Genomic DNA, 22,443 nt, shown 5'->3' on the forward strand with positions numbered 1-22,443 from the left:
ATTAGTGGACTGTCTGCTGTAGACATCTCTGGGCTTTACACAACCTGGCAGTCTGTCACTGGAAAGGAGATCTAAATCAAATCATAGAAGAGAAGAAGAAAAATTTCTCTTGTGAGAGCTGTCACCTGGCTTTTAAAGATGGCTAGGATTTGAAGGGGAAAAAAGTATTCAGAAAGAATGTATTTCTATAATCTGGAAAACTTTTCCTAGTTTGAAATGTTTTATCATTGTACAGGGAGTTTTCATTTGTCTCCTTGGTCTTTGTGACCTCACATGCACGTTTGGTCCCTCACATCCCAGTGATCTCAATCCAGCATGTCCATGGGAGACAGGAGCCCCTGACTCTAACTCCTAGGAATAACTTCTGGAATGAAATAATGCTGTGTTCACATCAATTATACGTGTTATAAATATGCATCTGTTTCCAGTCAGACCTGAGTTTTCTAGAAAACATGGAGTAGCACCAGAACTGTGCTATGTCTCTGCTCTGAAGGCCATACAAACATAATTATTTAAAAAGGATTTACAATTCTCTTGATCTTGATACTGCAGCTGGACTGTAGTAAAGGTTTGAATTATATCTCTACTGTGGTGAAATGCATTTGATTCTGTGTAAGAAATTTTGCTAATACTATGCCTACACTTGTTCATTGTGAATGTACAATTCTTCTTGTGATTTTGTTTCACCACATTGAAATGACAATAATTTTTTTTTGACTTTGTCTCTCTCCATATGAAGGCAAAAAAAAAGGACAAAGAAACCCCCAAGGCTCTGGTGCCAGGCTGCACTGCCAGAAGCCCTACTGGCACCAGACAGAGTGAACACCTAACTCAATTTCCTGCACTTTTGGCAAATCAAATTTGATATTAACTGCAGTACATTCTTCTTGATATGAAAATGCTTTTAGCAGCTTGATTAGGATTTCATCTTCCACAGTGCTATGTTTACTGTCAAGTGACATCTGAAATAATTCTGCTGGTGAATATTTTCCATGTATTAAATAATCAACTTCGACAAATTTCACTTGCTTTCTTGAATTGCAGACTGAAAGACATTTCCAATCTGAGATGCTTCATTGCAAAATTGAAATCTTGTCTTCCTTTGAACAAGTCGGGCTTTAAAACGTGGAGGAAATGAAAACTTCAGTATGACAGCAATTCCACCCAAGCCATGATTAACGTGCTGGGATGGATTCTCAGCTGTGCTGAGTTTGGCCTTGGTGAAGCTGAGCAGAGCCAGGGGGAGCAGTGGCACAGAGCCACCTTTCCAGTCCTTTGATCCTGGGCCAGGCAGGGCAGGACTGGCTGGCTGCGTGCTTTAAAGCAACCCAAGAGGTGTTTTACACCGTGCAGTCACAGAGGGGCTGCAAACCCAGAGCTACCCAGCCCCTCCTCAGTGCTATCCTGGGCACTGCTCTCCTCTGCTCCCCAGCCTTGCTTGTGACCCTAGCACTTGTCACCAGGAATCCTTTATAGTTGCTGCTTTTAGAAGTAAAAAAGCAGTCAAAGTCAGAGTAAAAATATTACCTGCTGTATATTTACACATAGAAGGAAATATCTCTTTAACCAACAGATTAATCTTATTTTGGAGCAAACCCAACAAACCCATATTTTATTTTCAGAATTTATATTTGCCATTGCCTATATTTGTATAAATTAAATTTGCGTTTTGTTTAAAGCATTTACTTATAGGAAAAACAGTTTCCTGGATTGGGTTGAAACCCGGTGTAAAAATGTTTCACTTTTTTCTTAAATCTATAAAATGCTATTTCCCTGAAATGACTTTCTTTTGTGTTAATTTTGTAGTAATCTTAATTCTGAGAAAATAGTCTTCACTAGTTATGTTTTACTCATGAACTGTTTTAGATTAATGTGCTTATCACAAAAATATCCTGCAGACTATTCTACTGTTGTGATCCAATTTTCTAGATTGGAAATTTACAAACTATTCCATTAAAATTTCTATTTCTAAAGGTAAGAGCTATTTAAAATGGAAGGCTTGCTACTTGCTGCTACTGGCGTGCTCTTTGAACAAAGTTGTCTAAATTTTTCCCTTTGGATGAGACCTTTATGGAGGAAGGGACAGATGATCCTGTGTATCTGCCCAGTGTGTGGTTTCTGAAACATCTGGTGCTGGCTCTGCTGGAGGCAGAGGAGAGTGGGACAGGGAAGAGGGGGAGGAAGCATTCTTCTGGACAAACTGCTTTTTCTGTTGTTTATTTTAAAATCTTATCCTGAACATCTTCAGATTGCTTTAGTTTTGGAAGTTCTGGCTTTCTCTCCAATTTACAACTGAGTTTTTCTGTCCTCATACATGTCAAGTGTATAAACAATAGAAGAAGTAAGAGCTCTATGATACACTGTTCCTGAAATAATATTGTTCAGTCATCAAGCCAGCAAGGTCTGCATCTTAGTCTTAATCTGTGCTTGACTTTCACTTTTGGGAATTCTGACTGTATTACCTTTATCTATGCTTTAGTGTTCCATTATTTAGTAGGGCTCATTAGAGGATAAATATATCTCAACTTTGAGAATAAAAATATGTATTTTTTTTGTATGTAGACATTTAACTCTTTCTAAATATTTGTGCAGCTTTAGTATTTTGCTAATTGTGTTGAAGGTTCTGTAGGTTGTTCTTTTTTGGTTTTTTTTTTAGAATAAGTACATTTTATAAAAAGCTTTTATGGTAGCAGATACCATCAGAACACCTTTGACAAGGTGTGTGAGGAGCCTGCTGTGTCTGCTGCAAGGCTGGTTCTGCCCCACACCACGAGGTGTGACTGCCTGGCTGCTGAGGGCTCTGCCCCTGGCTGGGGATGCACAGCCCAGTGCTCTGCCCGGAGGGGGATATTTCTGTGCTCTCCCACCCAGGCTGGATCAGAGGCAATAATGGCCTGGAATTGCTTCTCTTGGCTGAAAGCACTAGGGAACAGTGAGCGTAGCTCAGGTCTTTGAAATAGCTGTATCTTACTTCAGGTGGAAAAAGCTAAATGTTTCCTTAATTCCTTTCAACCTCTAGGTCTGAAAGGAGGAAGTTAATGGAAAAAAAAAATTAACCCCCCCAAAGTCTCAAAATCTATGGAAAGTTGTGTGATACTAGTAGTGCTTCAAAGCAGGAACATCAAATGTGGCAGGAACCAAGATCCATTTATTACTTACTGCTGGAAAAAATGTTTATAAATTAAATTCTTATGTTTCTTCCTAAATAGTCCAGTTTTAGGGGGGCAGCTTACAACTGGCGGTTTGGAAAGGAAAAGGGATGTGTGGATAAAAGCTGGACTGGATAGGGAGCTGGCGGGGACAGGGAAATTTGTAGAAGACCAACACCCAGCAAAGCAGCATTTTGGAGGGATGAGATGGACTTCAAAGGGCGAGCAAAGGCTGGGGACAGGCAAGGGAGACTTTGAACTGGACTTGAACTCCTCTAACCAATGACACAGAAGCTCCATGCTAACCAGTCCTGACCCAGCTTTAGCTTGATCCTTTTCCTGTCCTCTTCCTTAGAGAAAATAGCTTTTGTTCATTGTTAAGAAAACGTCAGTGTGTGTTCACAAGGGAGCAACGTCCACTGCATGACTGGAAGCCCTTTCATGCTTTTCCTTCTCTATTTCCATCTCTGTTTTAGGAATATCTTCTCCTTTGTGACTTTTCACAATTCCCATTGATGACAGTGGACCAAAATTGCTCCTCTGACTTTTTTTTTTTATCAGCTTCCAGTGGGAAACTATAAAGGGTCTTATTCTGATCTCACAATTTGACAATACTTGGTACTTGGATGTATCCAGACCTTAGAAAAATTACTTCTCATAGCAGTGGAAAGGCTGACCTAGAATATTTCCAAAGGAAAGTCTTTTCTGTGAAATATTAAGTTAACAAGGTGTGTTAAACTCATGTGTCACACTTTGAAAGCTTGAGAGTTTAGAAGTGGGAAGCTCTCTAAATTCACAAGAAAGATGAAAAAGTTGAGAAACAGAAGAATGAGAGGGGAAGGACAATGTAAGGCAGCTTTTCTTGGCCCTCTGTGACCAAGGCAGGCTCAGAAAGTTACAGCCTGTCAGATTGAAAGGATCAGTTGCAGTTATTTCACTCAGGTGAGTAAGATTTCAAAAATGGGAAAGACAAGGGCTTCACATTAAAGGTTTCTGAAGCTTTCCAAGAGCTCCTCTTCTATCAGGTATATTTTTGCACGTAAATCAAATGGCCTGTAGTATTTTAAAAGTTTTCTCTAGCACATCTTCTTGGAAATCTTTAACTCCAAATTGTAAATCTATAAGTATCTTTAAAACTGATTCACAAACAAATAGTTGTGTACTACTTGGAAATTTTCATGTGTTATAAAAACATAATTTATCTCTAAGCAAATTCCAAAACCATGTGAATATTGGACAGCAGCATGAATTTTGCTTCTGTACCACTATTTTATTTGTTAATCATTGCACATGTAAGCCTCAGAGAACAGGAACAATTGGTATGTTACAGTGGGAAATACAGTTTCAAGTCACACTTGCTCATGGGTAGGGTGGCACTGCTCTTTCTTGTTCCAGCATGGCCACAAGCTGGTCAGCAGTGCCCTCGCTCTGAGATCCTCCCTGGCACAGGAAAATGCTCCTCCTCTTACCACACACCCTCTTGTCTGTCCATTAAAGCAGTCAGGGCATCAGGGTCACACTGAGATGAGAGGATCCGTCAATGGTGTTGTCGTCCCTATGCACTGAAAATTAATGGTACTTTAAATCAATAAAATTACAACTTTATTTTCTGGTTTGTGGGCTTGTAGGGTATGTTTGACTTTTCTCAGTAACCACAAAGGCTAGAAACTTTCCTCCTTTTGTGATTCTCGTGTTAGTAAGTGGCTCCAGATGTTTTAACTGCAAGAAAATAAGTACTGGGAGAATTGCAACTTTATCATTCATGTAGCAGCATTGGGAAGAGCAATCTGAAGGGGCTGGTGGTCATTCCTTCTCCAAGAGGCAACGTTGAAGGCAATTAAGTGTAGCTGAGCAGTAAATATTTGAGAAGTAAAATGTGGCCATGGAGAATAATAAAAGATGGTTCAGGGTTTCTCTGGGGCCACTAAAGTACACGAGGGTCATCAGATTAAACAAAAGCAAAAGGAAAGTAAGAATGAATCTCACTTATTTTTCTGCTTCAGCATGATGTGCAAAGGTGCTTACAGAATGCATCTTTGAGAAGCCAAAATTTACTGTAAAAGGGAGAAAATTGTTTCTGGAATAATTTGCACATATATAAAACAAACTTTGCACATTCTTTACATGAAATCTGAGGTGGTCTACAACTGACTAATGCAGACTCTACTAATTCATGTGAATAGACATACTTGTAGCAAAATGCTTAAAACATAAAGATTAAAAAAGATGTCGTTAGAGTGATGGATTCTCCAGTAAATATTCCCTTTGAGAAAATGTGTCATAGCAGATATTCTTCTCTATAAATTGCACTAGTTTGTGGTTTAGAAAGACTGCAGGGAAATTGGATGTTGGACTTGGGTTTGCTTCCCTGACTGAAAAATCCTGGCTTAACAACAAAATTCAAGAGAGTGTGTGAAAAGTATGAAGAAATCAACATATCAGGTCATGGTAGACATACTGTATTTATGCATTTAATGCTTCCTTTTGGACCATCTTATCAATGTCTGGGTTTTATCTGACTACCACACAGATGTTTGAGAATGCACACGTACTAACACATTGAACTCTTGAATTAGGGAAAATAACAGGATATCAACTCTTCCATGTACACTGTGCTTCAAGTGCAAATCCCTTCCAATGCTCAGGGAGGTGCAGATGTAGCTGCACTTGAAGAGCTTAATGAGAAACAACAGAATTGTAGTGGATTGAAGCAGTATTATCAGATTGGGTTGGGGTTTAGATATTTTTTTTTGTGAGGGGAGCAAGCCTATATTTCTTGTCAAGGAATTTAGAAATCTCCAACTATCCTGGCCAAGATTCCCAAGTGCTGTAACCTTCTTTGTGTGCAGAGGGGCTGAGGCAGACAGGCAGGGGCTGTGTGGGGCACCAGGAGCTGCACACACCTCCACTGCCCCACAGTCTCACACTGGGAAAATCACCTTCCACTTGAGACTGCACTTACCCACCGAGCTCCCTCACAGAATCTGGGGCACATTATGCACAGGTCTCTGAGATGAAAGGGCAGCCCTGGACCAGCCTTTCTCCCATGGAATCCTCCATCAGTCTCTAATGAGAAACACTAAGGAACATGTTTCCAGCTCTTCTCGAGCTTTGGCCAGCCTCTCAAACCTGGCTAATTGTCTGCATGTGTGTTGTTCAGCTGAAACTCTGTCAGAAAACACTCTATCTGGCTGGGTTTAAAAGCCAGCTCTCCTCCTGTCAGCCACATTACTCTAGTTTAGGCTGGAGGTTAAATATAATTGATAATTTAGGTGCATACTCTACCACAATGTACAAAGAAAAACAAAACTATTTAATTCAGTCCAAGACCCCACTGTGTTAATGAAATATTCTTAAAAGAGACAGCTCACCTATGTGTTAGCTAGCTGAATAATCAATCTTATGATGCTGTTTTGAGCCCTTAAATAAGTGGGCAGAGTTGATAATTAATAATTCTGTAGGTCAAATTTTATCTGCCTATTTGTATACTTTCAAACAAAAAGCAAAATGCTCATCATTGCATTTGGAAGAGAAGAGGTATGTTTTATTCACATCAGCTTTTAAATTTTTCTCACATTTAGAAAAAAATAGTATTATTTATTGTCACAAATTAAAATGATGACTTGTTCTGCCTAGAAAAGCAGAAGTAGCTTCTTGTAGATTATTAATATATAAACCTTAAAATAAAAACAAATTCGGGGAGCTTTTTGCTTTTGATCAATTATTTTGCATTTTCCAAAGTGAATAAGTGTAATAGAAATTTGTTTGACTGCAATTCAAGTTGGCTGCTAGCCAGTCTGTTTTTATTTATTTGATAGCTTAAATGACAAAAGCTAAAGAGAAAAAAAGCTTTTTGTGCCCTTTTTTGTTGCCCCTACTTTTCACATGCACTATAACTCTTTTTTGCCTAGTGGGACTAAAGTTTTGGAGAGGTATAAACCAGTCTATTCCTTGCTAGTTACTTTAAAGAAGGCAGCTATATGGAGGCTCTGGATATTTTTGGTAGGCACATGTGGAACAAACATGTGTAATTGTATGACTGATCCAGCAGAATGTTTAGCAGTATATCATGGTATGCTGTTTAGGGGAACAATTTAAAGTATGAAACAAACCCAAGTGTGAAACTGCTGTGGAGCAAAGGAAGTTTCATGTGTGAGAATGCCCTACTAACAGAACCCATGTGCAATGATGCAGACATGTATTTCTTTAAGGTGCAGATTTTACTTTTAATCTTATTCAAGCTGTTATATCCATAAAAAGATGTAGACAAAGGTACATTGGTTGTTTGCCAGCTGTCTCAGGTTGGTGAAGTGGCTAACACAGTCCAAGCTGAGGGAACATCAGGACTGGGCTGCACACAGCTGTAGCAATGTGGTGTATTGTCTGTCTAGACACCTTCAGTTGTTCTTTCATTACAAGCTGCAAACTCTTGAGTTAAATTAAATACCCAAAAGCTGTCCAGGATTTATGAAACACTTATTTTACTTTTACCTTAGCTTTTTGAAAAACAGCCCCACAAGGTAATACTACTTGTTGAAAATGCTGCAAGAAAGTGTCTTGTAGTTGTGTAACCAGTTCTGCTCATTTATTTTCATTCAGACAGTGCATCAGTACCTCAGGTGGCTTCTTTATCTCTCAAAGCCTCTCAACTCTCATTGCACCTTGAAGCACTCTTGCAGTGACACAGCATCATGGGCCACCAGGAAACTGAAGCCTTATAAAGTAGCAGCAACCATCCCTTGTGTTTCTGACCCCAGTGAACTGCTACAAGAAAGGGTAAGAGGAAGCTAAACTGAGGGATGTAGAGCTTAAGCAGCAAGTTCCTGGGCTTGTTTTTGTGCTGTGCAGCAGAGCAGCTCTGCTGTGATCTATCAGTGTGGATATAAAGGAGACGTTAATGCTCTGAAGTACTGTTGTAAGTTAGCTCTTAATGTGTGGCATCACTCAAACTCCTACATTAGCTTCAGTGGGGTTCCTCAGTGAGATAGCATTGCTGTGCAGGCAGCCAGGGAGAACCAGGTTTGCCCTCTGCAGAGTGCAGCTTTCACAGGATTTTAGGGAGGGAAGTGCTTGCTGGAGTCACACGTTGTGAGTTGCTGGGTATACCAGTTCTCTGTTGACTCTCCTTTCTCCTGAAATGATCCATAATAGTGCAGTACTGTGATGTCCATTAATACTGGGATGGACATGGGATTAGCAAGACTAGGGAAGGTTTAGTACAGTTTTACAAAGGAGGCAACTGATGCACAAGCCAAATTTTGCCTGAAGTACTTTACTGGCAGTTCTGGGAAGAGGAATGATAAGCCTTGACTGCGTCATTTCAACAAATTGTAAAAGTTGCTACTGTGCACTCCTTTTCCTTATACAGTTTGACTGCAACATAGAGGTTGCTATAAAGCCTTGCCTAATCTATGGAGATTTCTAAGAGCAATTTGAAACTCCAACTAGCATGCCAAGGAAATGAATAAACAATGACTTCTTACAATGATTGAAGGAGACTTATTAAGTCAAAAATGGTTACATTTTGAGGACTACCTGTGTAGTTCTTAATATTATCTTATACAGAAGAGGGCAAATAAATAGTTCTATATATTTACAGAATGTAATGTATATAAACTTGCTATTTATGTAATTCACATTATAAATGGCAAAAAACTGCGCCCAATATCTGGTAAAAAATACTCACAAAAATTCAGCAAACTAATGCTTATTTTCTTAAGCCTTGAGAGCCTGATTCTGCAAAGCTAAAGACTCCTTAAGAGTACCAAAGAAATTTCAGCTTTTATGGCTCTAAAAGTTGAATGTGCTCAGCAGCATTTCCCTGGGTTCAAATTCAGGCCACCAAAATAATCTGATAGATTACAGGATCCAACAAATTGAAAAGAAAGAGCAGACACTAGACAAAGTATGTGAACTCTTTGGGGAGATTCTGTTATAGTTTTTAGTTTGATAATATATTCAGTTTGGTTATTGTTCCATTCTGATCATATTGTGATGATCTGTTTAAGCAAGCACAGCTATTTTACTGCTTGAATAATACAGAAATACTCTGATTTGATGGGGGAAAATGGCAAAACAGCCAAAAGTTTGCATGTTCCCATCAGGTGAGTAAAATGTTGAGAAAAATGAATTCTGACTGATATGATAGATGGGAATTCAGTCATACCTGTACAGAATTGATAAAAATTTTGACGTTAGGTCTTACCTGAGATACTCAGTACATCTGCAAGTGTCCTAACTGTCTGTTCTTCCATTAGGTTTGTGTGTGGGCCCCAGGGGTGAGAAATAATTACACCATAAATATACAGGCTCTTAAGTGCTGTTTTAAGATGTGCCAGTTGTGGCAGAAAATGTTCCTTTCTGAGGAAAAAGCAGAATTTTTTGTGGAAAAGGATGTTATTAGATAACAGCTTAACTAAATGACATTCATCTCCCAAAGGAATGCAGGAAATATTTGCAACTGAGTGTCCATTTACAAAATGGTCTAAACTGTTCCTTTTGAAAATTATTTCCACAGTTCTAAGCAAGCATTCCCCATTTTTGTGGTGAGTGTATACCACTGTCATTAACATTGCTGTTAATGGGGATAAGTGGGAATTAGCATGAACACAAATTTGCATCATTCAATGTAAAGCCATCTTCTTTTTGCTGTAATGTGAGAGATGTACAAATGGAGCCGATAGAGACCCCACCATCACTGCACCAACAAAGCTCTGTGATTTCCAGGGGCTATTGGTTTCTTTTTCACACTTCAAAGAAACCAGCCAGCCTTCTCAGTCCAACTTTAGGCTCAAGATTTCTGAGCTTTTCTTTTAGGGCCAAGTTATGAACTGCTGAAACACAGGGGTTTATCACAGAACCCCCAGTGCAAGCTGAGCCCTGGCCATAGTGCAATTTAAATTATTTATGCACAGGGCTGTGCTCAGACCATGTGCACATTTGTCCTTGTCAGTCAACAAGTGTTCTATTAATCAAACAGGAACCCTGGTGCGTTCATTACAAAAGTAAGAACATTGAATTTGGGAAGGTATTTTTAGTGCTTTTGACAGACAGGGATTATTAAGCTGTCACTCCCTCTTTTCTGCCGACTCCCCTATCTTCCTCCCCTTCCTCAATGCATTGTCATTTTATTAAGAGCACACTAATAGTTAAACGACAGGAACCCTAAACCCCTGACTAGTTCACTGACATGACAGGTTATTTTTTCCCTCTATTCCCTGTCCAAGAACCCCTGCTGATCTTCCCAGCATGCAGTGCTGTGTGACCCTTAACATCTGGCAGTGATTAATTGTCTTAGTGTCATAGCGATCGCCTTCCTCCCTCTGATCCTCACTTACTTTGTTCTCTCTTTTAAAGCCAGTGTGCTGGAACCTTTTCTTCCCACTTTTAAATCTGCCCAGTATCCAGGATACTGTGTGTGTCTACTGCGATACAACTTGAAAGAAACCGAAACAGTCAGTTATCTGGCCCTGAAAGTCTGGTCATGGATTCAGAGGGCTTTCTGTTCACTGAAGGGGTGTGCTTGAAAAACAGCACTAACTAGAATGACACAGATCTTGTTGAACTTGATCCGGATCTCGGGTCCCTTCTAAGCAAACAATGCAATTATGGGCAATGCCATTTTCAGTGGACACACAGGGTATTGTGCAGGAGGCTGTTGGCTGCAGCTTACACGTTTCATAGATTAAGGAGCTGACACCTCCTGACAGTGGCTGCCCCTTTGTGCTCAGCTCACCCTGCTGTCCCACACTGCCACAGAGGTCTGAGCCCCAGAGCTCTTCCTGCTCAACTCCCACTGAGTTAGGCAGGTTCCTGCAGCTCCTGGCTTTGGCACCAGGACTGCCTGGGCTGGGAGCTAACACAGAGACTGTGTTTGCAAGGGGATTTTAATGGCCGAGGAGTATCAGGGGGTGCTCATACCTGCTTTAGATCCCTGTACAAAAGTGAATTCTGGTGGAAGAGGAGATGACTGTACCACTAAGATAAGTGTCAGGTGTCTACACTCTGCTCTCAGATCCCAAGAGGCTTCCCATGTGATTTTCAAGAATCCCTTAATCTCTGCCTCAGTTTCTCACAATGGAAAATAAAGACAGTAGCTGCTTCAAAGTATGCAGGCTTGGAGTTTTTAGAGACCTCTCTTTTTCCTGGATGAAGATGAATTATTGCTGGGCAATTATTTATATCTGTCTGTTTAAGACCAGCTGCCAGGCATGGGGGGAGCTGTGCAAGAGGGAGGAAGGAGGATATGTTATGCAGAAGTTAGTTTGGTTTTTTTAAGACTGCTTAGATTCAGGATGCCTGTGATGTAGTCATAGTTTGGCAACTTGCATGGGTAAAGTACCAACTGCTCTAAACTTCCACTTCCTTGCATGCAAATGGAGGATGAGCTAATAGTGTTCTTTGCAAAAAAAAGAACCCTCTTAACATTTGAAGATGAAAGGTAAAAATAAACAATTGTTTTAAATCCTGGCTGAATAGCAGAATACATGTACTGAACTTAAACTACCATTGCATTTACATTTTAAGGCAAAATATCTGAAAGGCAGTTTCTCCTTCACTTACCTATTGAATGTTGAGTTCAGAGTCTCTCTGTCTCCCATGACACACACTCCTCACAAATAGATTTCTCCAGAGCAGTATTATGTTCTAGCTCTTGGTGTATTTCAAACAATTATAAGGCCATTTATTTTCTATTTCAAACCAAAATAGTGAAATGGAGTGCATGGCCTTTTCTAGTTGCTAAGCAACCCTTTGTAACGCGCATCCTGCATTTTGCTGTGCCATTTGGCAATTCACACAAGATCTTGTTTGTTCATTTCCAGTCTAGTAAAATTGGTTGCTATATTTCAAGCGCCAGTATAGATCAAAGTATTTCCTAGAAGGATAAACATGTTAACTGGCAGAGAGCGAATGATTAACATCAAGCACAAGCCTTTTAGCATAAAGGACTTGGCATGTCATCCATTGGCAAAGCTACTCAGATGAATGCCATCTATACCTAACAGATGTGCCACTAAGGAGTTATCCTCTTCTTTCCAAAGTGCTGCTCGCTGTGCTGGTGTGATTGAATGAGGATGAGAGCCACTGCTGAGCTTTGTAAGCAACTGAACCAAATGCAGCTGTCAGCCATGGCATTGTATCTGGAGATCTCTGCTGACTCTGCCCGAGCTTCTTCAGCTTTGCATCCGTATAACCAATGGTGGAATTATATTAAACTGTTACTCTTTCTCCCTCTATCCTTTATGAACACTTATAAACAAACCAGAGTCTCACATTTGACTATTTAATAATAATTGTCTCTGATAAACTCGAAGTGTAAAGTTGCTTTTAATTTGAGAACATTAATTCCTCATAACAGGACAGGACATAGTTGGGTTTTTGCTATGATCTCTGCATTTCCAAACTTCTGACTACAAGCTATAGATGATCTGGATCTATGCAGATCGCAGGGGAGGGTTGAAATAGGGTTGGTCAACAAAAACTTTTAAAAATAGTTAAGTAAGACAAGTTTTGAAAATTTCATGTACATGTCTCTTTTGTCATTGGTGTTATTTGTGTGACAGATGCATTTTTATGATGTCTGCAACCTGCAATCTGTGCCAGAATCTCAGTGGTACAATATACACTGCACCAAATGTCAGATACTAACACAGTCATTAAAAGTAGTACTAAGTGACAAATGTTGTAGACAATTTTAAATTTTGGCACAGATCACAACAATTTTTACATAGTTACAATATTCTAAATCCTATGGCAAAGCTGAGGAGAATTTTACAAAAGCCTGTATTCCTGTTGAGCAACACCAAAGGATAGTTCCAAGAAGTGAACGTTTCCCATTACAGCCACTAAAAGGAGCAGATTATAAAAGCAGCAAACCCTATTTCTTGTAAAACCCTATTGGCTTAGTCAGTAATATGTCATTAGGAGTATTTTAATAGGGTTTATCTGGACAAAAATTTACCTGCCAGCAGAACTGGTGGGACTGTAGCTGCTAGAAGTGATTTGTTTATTGATGAAGTGAGCACAGTACTCTCCTGTTTGTGCAGTGTCTGGTGTGTGACAGTATGGCAAGGTCAGCCAGGTGATAAATCTGTTTGTACCTTTTTTGCCTTATTTTGCCTTATATACCCAATCTCAGTCATGGTTGTGAAAAGAAGGATGAAGAGAGAGGTAAGGCGGATTTTCCTTGTGTGATCAGAGAGCAAAGGCAAGAGGCAGATTCTTTCCACTGCCAGGAGTGTGTACAGCTGGGGAGAATCAGCCCTCTCATTTCATGGCAGATAATCAGTTTTGTATTTTCTGTGGCAACCATTAATACACCACAGCCTTAGCTGTGGGCCTATAGGTAAAGCTGTTTGCTCTGGCTGCTTTTCTGTTTGTCCCCTGAGAGCTGAGGATTCTCCAGAAATCCATGGGGTGCAGAGAGATGTCCTGTCCTGTCTGTGAGACAGCAGTCAGGCAGGCTTGGCTCATTGTCTTGCAGCTGAATTGGGAGATACCTCTAACTGATCTGGAAATACATGAAAGAGGCTCTTTCTCACGTACACGCAGCAGGAGTGCACATAAGCCAAAAGATGGTCTTTCAAAATTGACAGGTACTACCTCTAAATCATATTCCCTGTTGTTCATTTTTGTTAATATTGGAATCATTGTATCGATTCTACTGAACTGACTGGATCATTTTGCCAAACCATGATGCTGAAGTAGTATGAAATAAGAACAGGTTCTGGTTCTTAAATAAGTTTTATTTTCTAAATTGCTTGAATGTTGATTTGGGAGCTCATCATATGCTTCCCAGAGTGCACGATGGTTTGTATAGAGAAAGGCCATAATAATTGTGGTTGAAAATAAAATTGAATGCTGTGGCAGATAATACTCTTAAAGTGTTTGTAGTGATGCAAAGAAAATTAATTTGTGTGTTCTTGGCCTAGACCTATGAAACTATCTAATACTGATTATGAGCTTAAATGCCCATCATGCAATGCCAGCTTTTCAGTCCAGCATTTGTTTTTGAAAGTAGCCAGCTCTGCAGTTTAAACACTGCAGAGGCTGAAGAGAAGTGGGCATAGGGAGGCAAACTGGTCCTTTGGTTGTTGTGCTGCTTCAGGTCTCAAATTTAGGGGCTCTGAACAGCACACACACCTCTCTTCTCTGTGTAAGCAGCAAATTTATGCTCCTAATGTTTGCCCCTGTGACCTGTGCCTAGCTGGATGCCTGAACCCGCCTTGCAGGGATGACGTGATGACAAGATGACATCTTTTTAGTGTCAAATGCTGCTTTCCATGGCAGATGGCCACTAGGGAGGAAGAACAGGCTGTGCATGGGAGCAGGACAGCACTGTGTGTCTGGGGCTGGGAATGGGGGGTCCCTGCAGGGCAGGTCCCCAGGTCCCCATGCAGTCCCAGGGTCTGTGAGCAGCACTGTCTGCACATCCTCTGCAATGTCACTGATGCCTTTTCCTGCTCTGATAAAATTGAGAGTCTGACATGGTTAAGGGATAAGGGGTTTTTACCTCATGCTTTAATCCTTGTGGTGCAGCACTGCCAAGGTGGGATGCACAGCAATGCACGCCCTGATAGATCATGTGTACAATTTATAGACCTTACAAATTAGAATAATTAACAAGGATGCCCTAATGAGAGGCTTGGATGAATGGTGGAATTCCCTCCTGGATGGGCCAAATCTCTGGTTTACAGGATATGTTCTAGAGGGGACCTTGGTTTCCCAAGATAGCTCAGGGCTTTCTGGCCTCCAGCTGCGAGGCCTTTAGGATATTTGGTCTCCTAACAAAATGTTAGGGCTATGCTAAGTTATCAGACTTTAGGAATTACAGGTATTCATGCTAAGAGTACTGAGGATCCATTAAAAGTTCATAAAAGGTATATAAAAGAGAAGGCAGAAAATCATCCTGGCATCATCACCCTGCAGAGGCTTCCAGAGGCTGCTGCTGTGATGGTGACACCCGGGCACAGCAAACAGGGTGATTTTCCTGCAGGGAGGCACAGGCTAAGCCCAAGCCCAGCTGGAGGATGATGTGTCCCAGCCCCTCGTGGGTGTCCCTTGGGCAGCAGAGGGAACAGTTTGGGGCAGCCCTGTCCCTGTCCGGGCTGTGACTGCACAGGACAGCCCTGGAGCGCTGCAGGCACTGAGCTGAGCTCTGCTTGTCATTTGAACTGAGCATTATGTAAATCAAATAGAGTACCTGTTAAATTAAAGCATGAGAAGGTAATGCCTTCAGGTAATGCCTGCTGCAGCCAAGCCACTGGAGTTTAAAGAATTGTAGAATTTGTTATTTCCTTATTTCTTTCCATGGGAAATGGAAAGAAAGGCTCAGGAAAAAAAAAAAAAGCCCTAATTATTGATTTCCCTGAGCGACATCCTGACAGCTCCCCACACAAAGAATTTAACAGTACTGGGGCAGGGCAGCAGTGGTCACAGAGAAGAACAGCTTATCATAAACCCTTTCTCAAGGAAAATTAGACTCATTTTTACATCCTTTGGGAAATAAGGGACTTTTCAATAGGGCTTGCATAGGACTTGCAATAAAGAAGAATTTTCTCAGAATCGAAAACCTGAAAAATCTTCTGCGTTCTGAAATCTCCATAGGAAGTATCTTCGATATTCATTTAAATACCAGTCCTGATATTTTATGTTAAAATCTCATTTAGAAAGAAACATGTGAATTTAAAATTACCTAATTTTAGTGATTTTGTGTCTATATTAGCTTTGAATGTTACTTAATAAAATCTCACTCCAGAAAACTAAACCCCTTTGCGAAGATTAATCTATTCATTATATTCTTTTAACTAGAGCAATTGCTAAAGTTTCTGAGCCATAGAAAAAGGATGAAAATTCTAGATTAGGATTACATCATAGTGATATTTTCAATTAAAATATTAAAGGGCAGGTCTAGATTTGCAAAAATTTTGGGAAAAAATCATCTTGCTTTAAAAACACCCACCCTGTTTTCTCTAAAAAGAAATCCTACCCAAACATTCCAACTATTGTTCAAGTATTGAGAAAACCCTTCAGGCGTGGGCCACTGCTGGTGCTGCAGTGCAAGGTGACATTGATGTTCTGAGCAGCTGATCAGCAGTATTGCTGGGCACACCGTTATTGCCCTAACTCCAGAGAATTTTCAAGATTTAATATTTTTCCTAGATGAAAAGCTAATTTAAATATTATTCAAATGTAAAATCTCCCAGAAATTTAGACTGAGTCTATTGAGACATTCCAGTTTCATTTGAAGACTTTCAATGTTATAAAGTCAGTTTAATCTCCCTTTTTGAAAATCTGAGTGAAAAAGGGAATTTTCTCATTTGAAGATATGTTCTTCTCATTTCCTTACCTGTCTTCTGTTTTTGCGTCGTTGTTTGACCAGATTTGATTTTTAGGCTTTTGAATTTTTAATGTATTGGCATTTTCTTCTGAAAATACATTATGAAAATATTCCTGGGCATCTCTGTTTAAACTCTAATTGTATCTAAAATATAATTATTACATATCAAACTTATGCAGAAATGCAAATAGAATTCACATAAGCACCCTTTCATCTGTTCCATTTTATAATACATGGTTTACAAAATGTTTTTTTATAAAAGTAGCATGCAGTGAAGATAAAATCACAGTGGAAGAGAAATAATTCAGACAAAGGAGGAGATAGTTATCTTCCCTACAGATTTTTACTGTTGGCTGTTTTTTGTTGCCTGTTATGTGTTTGCATTAATGTCTGAAAAATAGTGCTTGGCTGGGTCATTCACAGGTTAGACAGTCACTGAAATAATTCTAGGAGGCTTGGTGCTTACTGAAGAATTAATTTAGCCTTTTACTGTGCTGCCTTGCAAATAGTCAGATTCTGATTTCATTTACATCAAAATAAATAGAGTACATTCACTTTAGAACTACTCCAATATACATTGTATACATTGTATACATTGCTTAGTTAAGAAATCCTCCATCACCCTCACTTACTGATCTCAGACAGGGAAGCAGCTGGTGGTAGCTCTGTCCACAGTAACTGCAAGGAGAGCTTGCATTCAAGTTCTTTTGGTCATTTGTGTTTTGATCAATGCCCCGGCACTCCCCCAGGTGTGGGGCTCTCCTGGATGCTGGAAGCACTGCAGCACTGCAGAGACACCCCCAGGGAATACCTGTGACTGTGCAGGGCTTCCACACCTGGAGCACCCACAGGTTCAATCTACATGGTGGACTTGACCATGGCCTTAAAGGGCAGCCTATCCCTTAAGTGTTTTTAGATATCTGGGCATTCTAGGTGCCTGTGTTGAAGTGTCTGGGAAGCTGTGCTGTGCCAGGGCTGTGAGGAGTGGTTCATGTACCCAGCTGTGAACTGCAGAGGCTGCCTTGGGAAGGATGGGCAATCTTGGTAGCCTGAGAGAGAAAAGGCTCTGGCATGGGCCCCCTTGATATCCTGAGGAATCATGATGATTCATGTACAAACACAGTTTATATCCCCTCCATAACCTTACCAGCAAGAGAAGGAAAACTTCTCTGCCTTGGCAAGTGTCCCCAGTGTAGTCAGAGCTTTGGCTGCACTCGTGTGTTTATGAATTCTAACAACTCCATCACGAATGCTGTCACCAGATGCCAGGACTCTAGCCACACTAATTTTCCAAATGTTTAAGCAAGTTTGGTCTTAGGAACATGCTCTCAGCTGTATTATAGTTACTATAAGCAGCAAGATATAATGTAAATTATTTTTTTTATTTTATTTACTCCTTACTTTTTCTTGTCAAGGATGAAATATGCATGGTGTTACTTCCAGACTTGTGGTTTTTTGTGCTATAGGGATGGCTTTACCTTTTTTGCCTAAGACCTTGTATCCTGAGATACAGAGCAGAGACACACAGTAGAGGGGCCACCACCACTGCAGTAGTGCAGAATGTGCATGTGGCATTTCACAAACGATGTCTGGCCTCCTGGAGAGAGCCTGTATAATTTTTAATCTGGAAAGTATTTGAAGGGTATTTTCTGTGTAGGAAACTTTTAGCTGTGTAATGTAGTTATGCAGACAAAGGCTGCAGAAAACACTGTCTAAACAAAGTGGGGTTGTGGTGTTAGGGGGGAATGCAAGATGAGGAAAAGTAGTGCTTCTCTGTTTTGTTGCAAAGGAAATGAAGTGTCTCTTCCTGTTCTTTTGGGTTAAAAGCCATGTCCCAAAAGAGAGAACGCTCAGGGAAAACTAATCAGCTCGATAGAGAAAAGAAGAAATTACCTTTTTGTGTACCATTGGGACACAGAGTCCTCCAGTCTGACTGATAAGGCAATTAAAACTCTCCTTTTGATTTCCAAATACTTTGGCTCTGAAAAATCCACATTCTGAGAGGGCCAAAGAAATAAACAATATCTTTTCCAGGCTGAAGGAAAGCAGCAGAGTAGTAAGAACAGAACATTCTGAAGGGGCAGCAGGGGAAGGAAACTACCTTCTGGAGATCACATTCATGTTTCCAGTACACTGTTGGCAATTAGGATTTTAGTGATGAGGCCAAATTTTGACCTAAGGGATTCTGTTAGTAGTGTACATAAGTAAACAAAATCAATTTAAATTTTAAGTAGATGTTAAAAAAAAAAAAAAAAAAAGGAAAAAATGTAGTTTTGCATAAGTACTGTGAAGCAGATTAGTATAGAGTATTTTATTCCTTAGCTATAACTCTGCAAGTCTGAGTCATGTTTCCTTTAATCATGGTAAATTCTCTGATTATTCAGCTCAGGATAAACACCAGATTTTTGTATAACTCTGTGGACTTTCATTCTGTAACAGCTTGGTTTCAGTGTGTTTATCTCAGGGAGACAGTGTATACATTGGGAGAGTCACCAAATGTCATTCAGAGAATCATCCCACTGCAGAGCAGTTCATCAGGCCAGGGATGGACTGTCCCAGTACCCTGCTCCTGAAACCCTCCCTGCTCTGAGCCAGCCCTGAGCACTGTGTGTTTGTGTCTGACCTGCCCACTTGCACTAGCAGGTGGTTTTTGCATGCTGCAGGGGGTTTCTTCCCTTTCTGTAAGGAATCACTGCTAAGTTTGCTGAATGCAAGCAAGGGACCTCAATTCCATTCCTGTAAGATCAGCTTTTTGGCAGCCACGCAGTGTTCAGGAGGAAAAGAAGAGCCAGTTGGGAATGAGATGTCAGGATGTTTTAAGTGCAGGAGCTGTTCTAACAGCAGGTCCTTGTTAGAAGTGTGTAATTTTTGGACATGTCCCTGGCCTAGGCTTTATGAAGCACAGTAGCATTTCCAGAAATAAGCTATGGGTGGGGCTTTTATCACTAAATCACACAACTTAGGTCAAAATTTGTGTTTTAAAACCTCAAAGTCTTTGAGTACATAAAGGGCACTATTTCCGTGTGGTTAATTTTATTATCTTATTATAAACTTTAAAACAAAACCCAACAACAACAAAAAAAGAACTACTTCAAAAATCCAGCAGGTTTTTCTTCAGTTTTGGAGGGAAAAAAGTTGCTTCCAGGGTGAGGTTTAGCATGCCAAGTCTCTGGCCAGAGCAAATTTTTAAAGCTGTATCATAAACCTCTGAAAATAGGAGTTTATAATAGAAATGCAGACATAGAGTTAATTATATCATCACGAATGGCGCCACTATAATTAGCTAACTTCTATATGATGCCAAGTTTTCAACTATTTTGCTTTTATGGCACTGGATGTCAAAAGCTATTTATTTTAGTTTCTTTCATTTTTTCTTTTATTGTCTTACTGACCTGGCTCACCAGGTTAGGAAAATGGCTTGCAGATTTTGTTTCAGCCCTGAAGAATCCTTGCAGCCTCGATGGTTGGCAGATTCCTAGAGCCTGGGATGTCAAAGGGAGTGGATTCCCTGCAAAGGCAGGCAGCAGGTTATCAGCAGAAGCAGATTTCTGTGGATAAGTTGGACTTGTGGTTTTCACTAAAGGGCTTATTCTGAGATGACTGACAATCTCAGCTGGACAGAAATCTGCTAATATTTGGGTATTATATATACTTTTAAGGTGACAGTTTTTTTAAAAAAAGATGAAATACTGAGAAGAAAAGGAACATAATCTGGTTTAGAAATACAATATTTCCTACAGGTTCAAAACCAGAGGAAGGTAACAACAGACCCAAGGAGATCATGGGATGAAAAAATCTCCTCCTTTAAGTTTCTGTTTTCAAGTGACTGTAACCCTTTTGCAGCTCATTGCTTTTTAGGTGGTTTATAGTCCATGCAGGAATTACTGTTTCACCCATCATTGAAATGCAGTTTCCTCTAGAGGGGAATACAAAAAACTTTACAAAAACATGATCATTTACATTGTAGAGCAAAGATCAACATGTTGTTCAGTTAAAGGATCAGAAGAATCTGTGAATTGACCACACATGCTCAAATATTATTTAAATTGATAATCAAAGCTTAACATATCTCATCATTGGAAGCAATCATTATAATTTGAATGCCCAGACAAACTCCTGTTTTAAAAGATGGTTAGTTAAATTTTCAGGTTTTTATTTTTCAAAGAGGATTTTAAGTTTTATTTTATCAAACAATATCCATCTGCATATAACAGTATTCTAAAGTTACTAATTATCCTTAATATTTAACACCTCCAGGATTACACGTGTTTATATATGTATAAATTATGACTAATATTGGTATGCTTGATACCAGTTTTCTCAATTATATTTGATAAGGATCTGAAGGTAAAACTTTAATACAAAACACACTGCACCCCAAAGCCTGTTGTTCTTTAGGGATGATCTAAATCATGCTGCCCTCCTTTTTGTCTAGGGTGATGTGTAAGGTGATGTGCTAAGACAATCCTGCTTCTGGGGTTATTTTTGTATGAGACTACATGAGCTAGTGCTGCTCCAGGAGTGTTTGGGCAAGTGGATGTTAACAGACTTTACAATCTGATAGTCCTAAAAATGGTTTTGTCCTGTTTTCTGCTGATCTGCATTTCTTTTGATTTACCATCTAAGTTGATTCGTCCCAATAAAATTTCGGATGGTAATTTTTAAAGTATTTTTCTGTTCAGTAAATCAACAGCACAGTAGGAATTACCATGGATGCTTCTGTAGGTGTTTGGCCAATCTTTTTCTTCTCTTGGCCATGTGCTTGTCACCTTTCCATGACAACTCTTCTTTTTGTGATCATTGTTGGCTGGATGCAATTTTCTGGCTACAGGGAGTTCCACACATGCTATTACCCTGTACAGAGCTGACAATGCAAACTAATGACATGAGCTCAGTTACCACATGCTCCCTTATTTCATGTTGGCTTATTAGAGGATCCTCAGGCGGGTCCTGCCAGCTCTGATGCATATGAGCAATGCTGCTGATTGCAGCAGAACTGCCCAAGTGTGTAAGGAATGAGGGACTGGCCACTGAGAGAAGAACAGTAATTTCTGCTCAGACAGGGCATGTCAAACCAGTGGCCACCAGCCAGTGTGATGGAATTAATGAGGGGAAGCAGTAGCCAGCAGTGACAAGTTGGGATAAACTCACAGAGCAGCACTGCCACATCTAATTACTGTATTTCATTGTTGTTCCCTGGAAATGGGGAACCCTCTGACAGCCTCCATGAAAGCTGAACTGGAAATTCTGGGAATAGAAAAAGCCAGTGTGAGTAAAGTTTATGCTGATCCCCTTTAAAAAAGAACAAATGCTAACACAGAAAAAGCCTTGCCTTCACTTTTTGTCCTTGACTTTGCTACAAAGTCTGCACTTTGCTGCCTCACAGGAAGTGTTAAAATAAATTCTTTTCAAATGAAAAGAAAAAAAAAAGTTAGGAAAAAATTTTTTGTTAAGTCCTAATTTTGTTCTGTTAGAAGAGATGCTCTTATGTTTTGATACAAAGCATATTTTGATCTAAAATTCTTGTATAAAGCAGATTGGACTATCAATATTCCTGAGACTGCTTTAAAAAGTAAAACCTAAGGCATCTTTTTCCATGCCTAATAAGGGCATTTACTGGTAAAGGAGCCAGAGAATTAGTCCAAAGAGTGCAAAACCCATGTTGATGCCAATGATATTTTACTCCATAGACTACTTCATTCAGACATAGATTCTGATACACATGAACAAAATAATGGCCTGGAGAAAGGATGCATGTGGAATTATTTAATTCTGCCCAGCAGAGTGCTACTTTTAGCTGGGAAAAATCTTCTTGGAGGCCGGTAGGCAGCAGACTCTGCAGCACAAAGCCAAATGACATCACTGGCTTCTCCGTGTAACAAAAGGCCAGTGGCATCCCCCCTTGCTGAGTGAAAATTAGCAGCAGGTCTTTGCACTGTGCACATACTTTGAGAG

Source organism: Catharus ustulatus, chromosome 11 (genome assembly GCF_009819885.2).
Source record: "Catharus ustulatus isolate bCatUst1 chromosome 11, bCatUst1.pri.v2, whole genome shotgun sequence".
NCBI lineage: Eukaryota > Metazoa > Chordata > Aves > Passeriformes > Turdidae > Catharus > Catharus ustulatus.